Source organism: Opisthorchis viverrini, assembly GCF_000715545.1.
Source record: "Opisthorchis viverrini unplaced genomic scaffold opera_v5_21, whole genome shotgun sequence".
Classification (NCBI taxonomy): Eukaryota; Metazoa; Platyhelminthes; class Trematoda; order Opisthorchiida; family Opisthorchiidae; genus Opisthorchis; species Opisthorchis viverrini.
This window is the reverse complement of record NW_008751677.1, coordinates 2113553-2116858: the sequence shown is the minus strand read 5'-3', so window position 1 is coordinate 2116858 and position 3306 is coordinate 2113553.

Here is a 3306-nt window from a genome sequence, read left to right as displayed (position 1 = left end):
AACGTGCAACAGTCACACGTGCAAAGTCAGATACAAATGGCCGGATGACCTCAAGGCCAAATGGGTGAAGTGGTAAGGACAAACAAACGTCAGTTCATATATACGCACTAAACACAAAAGTGGGGCGGGGATTACAAATGGGTACATAATAAACGTGGCGAATTTCACTGTCAACATAACGGATGATACAGAACCCATGACGGTGAGATCTTGCAAATCGGTGGCAACCATGAAGGTGTAATTCAGCATTGTATCCATGATTTATTGAAGAGCGCTGGGGCTGGCTTGACCCAAAAGCAGTGGAGTATGCTGATACGAATCGCGGCGCGTGGTGATTCTCACACGTACTTAACCACAGTTGTAACTTGGCTAAATTGATCTCCTTGGGCACATCAGCTTGCAGAGTCCGATGGTACTGTTGGGTGCTTTATGAAGCATTGAAACCGATAGAGAATTCTACACAACTGTGGATGATACCATTGGTCTATTTCATCATTAAGCTCGGCGCGGACGATGTCGAGTAGCCGGTCGGCTGGAGAACACTTGATTTCTATAATCGGTCCAGTTTGTGGCCATCGATGGGCAAGGTCGCGTATGGCACTGGGCATTTTGGCGTAAAATCTGGCCTGGTATTGGGGAAAGGCACGCTCTGACTTTCGCTTTTGCTCACTAAGAACAACATCTAACAGAGGTGCATAGCGTTGCAGGGGGTCCTCAAGAAAACGCTTGGAGTTGTGTGCTTGTTCGAAAGCCTGGGCGAGTACAGTGGTCGTCGTTTGCGAATAAAACTACCAGGCTTTTCAGGTAGATTCACTTTAGCGATCCAATCCAACCCCATGAAATAAAGTTTGGGTGGTATGGATTCATGCAGCATGTCACCAAGTCATTAAAGCTTAGGAAGCACTCAGCCTCAGCAGCCAATTTTAGCTCACCCCCGAAGCAGTACGAGCCTCCTGTTCGTCCATTTCACACTGGGTTCGTTGATTTGTTCCCACGATTGCTTACTAAGCAGCGCTATGTCGGAGCCCGTATCAAGCTGTAAACAGACTTGGGTGTTTTTGATGTGAACCGTCATAAACAATCCTCGGCAAGAAATATCAATGTTGAATGACACAATCACCAATTTTAGCCACCATTAAAGAGCTGCATCTTTGTGTACTGAGGGTGTGGCGTCTGTGGCCGACATGGATCTACTTTGTGACACTTGAAAAAGCAATAATTAACGAAGGTGTAGTCACAGTTTGAAAAAGAACACTGACGAACAGTAATGTTTTCGGGATCTCGTCATCAGGTCCTAATGGTTAAAATGGGATAGAAAAAATGAAACAGGCTGCGAAGATGAATTAGTGAAATGCAAAACGTGGGAACACGAACAACTGGTTGTCTGTGCTCCCCACATGTCGCATCTTGTTGGACGCTCTGAGATAGTCAAGAGGACTATTGAGTGACTTGGCCGGCTGATTCGTGTCATACGACCAAGGCAGAAAACGTAAGGAGCAGTGCTACACCCTTTTTTCACCTGTGCCTTTCAGGTGAACGACAGCCACTGACCGACAAGAACAAAACCGACCCGGGAAACTTGGGCAAAAGCACGATCCTGTGTACCAGTCCGTCAATCCGGGAATCCGTGAATCGTTCGTAAGAAACGTTTTTGAAGCACGGTACCGGGTTTCACAGGCGAACAGCGACTGCCTCGGCCGTAGTCAAGCAACGCCGTTGAATAGATACTGACAATCTATTTGGCACATGGTTACTGACTTGAAATGGCTAATTTGGCATGACTACGTGCCCGGTGTAAATTAGGTGGGATGCAGTTGAGCTACTTGCTGAACTAATGAGGTTACTGTTATTCCGGTAAGAGATGCTCGCGTATTCTTTCAGAAGGTTGCCGTGTTGTGCGCCTAACATATACCGCTTAACAACAGCAGGAGGAAAAATCCACCACCATATTCTGGGTGAGGACAAGTATCTTGTCTTTGAGGTTTGAGTTAAGCAAAGTGTTTATTGTAGACCAAGACCGCAGAGTTCCGGCCGGAAACGCGCGTTGTGAGGATTGAAACAGACGGCGACTGACTATGTCCGCCAACAAATCGTCTTTATACGGTAAATACAAGTATATCGGCTTCTTTCCATCGGTCGTGATGGGCGGCTGAATGGGGCGGTCGGACATGTTCTTGGTTATACATCTCTCCCGGTTACCATTGGCTCGGAGCACGTTGGCAATGTACTGCAGTTCAGAGTCCAGTGTATCAACAGAGCAAATGCGTTTTTCTCGGTTCTTTAAAGCTTGAATCAGGGTTCGTTTCCGCCTCAGTGGCACAGAACTCATGAAGTTTGTATACTGTCCCGTCCACGTGGGCTTTCTATAGACAGACCTCTGAATTGAACACTTGGAAATCTGACTAAACACACGTCCAAGAAGTGGTAAGCGTTGTCACTAACAATATCAAAAGTGAACTGAATTGGTGTGCTTGAGTGAAGTTGGTCAGGAGAGCATCCTTTTGGGAACGGTATGATACTGCCATAAAAATATTATCTGCGTACCTTCGATAAAAGCGCGCACATCTAATCTCCCCATTCAATCGATCAAGCTCCAGCAAGCAGCTCAGCTAGGGACCAGGAGGAGCAACCCTGGCGACCTCATCGATTTGTCGGTAAAGTGTGGAGTCCCAGCAGCTTGTTTAATGTTAACACTTTTCGACGGGGTTCGCTACTGGACTTCCCTGGGAAGTTGCTGTTGATTGCGTGGATACAGAAAGTAACAGGTGACCGTCCGATCATTGCTTCAGGCCAATGGGACGCCGGCTTTCTCACAGGTTTGAACAGGATGCTGGTGCGACGTTGCAGTGCCCCAACACCGGATACGGTAAGGTACTGAGACTGTTTTTCCGCCTTTCAATCGAGCTTTAAACGCTCGAACCACTGATTTATGGAACAGAAAAACGTGGTGGAATCGTCATTATAATTCTCACACAGATTAAGGCTTTGGTACTGGATATTAAACAGTGAGACTTGGTCACCAAATATCTGATACAGTTTTACGAGCACTGAAGCAGCGAGACAGCCTGGAAAGAATGAAGTTTGCTCGGCGCCAGTACTCGTGTGCCAAATTTTCGCAGCGGTGATGTATCGCACCATCCGTCATCAACATCAGTTTTGAACAACTCTTCGTCTAAAGTTTGACCAGGTTGGGTTGTGATAAGCTATCGGGGGCTGAAAATGCCTATGCATCGGCTGAAGAAATAGGTGGCTCACTGGCACTGGCTGGTGGTTTATTGAACGTCCATTGTCAGACGCTGACTCATT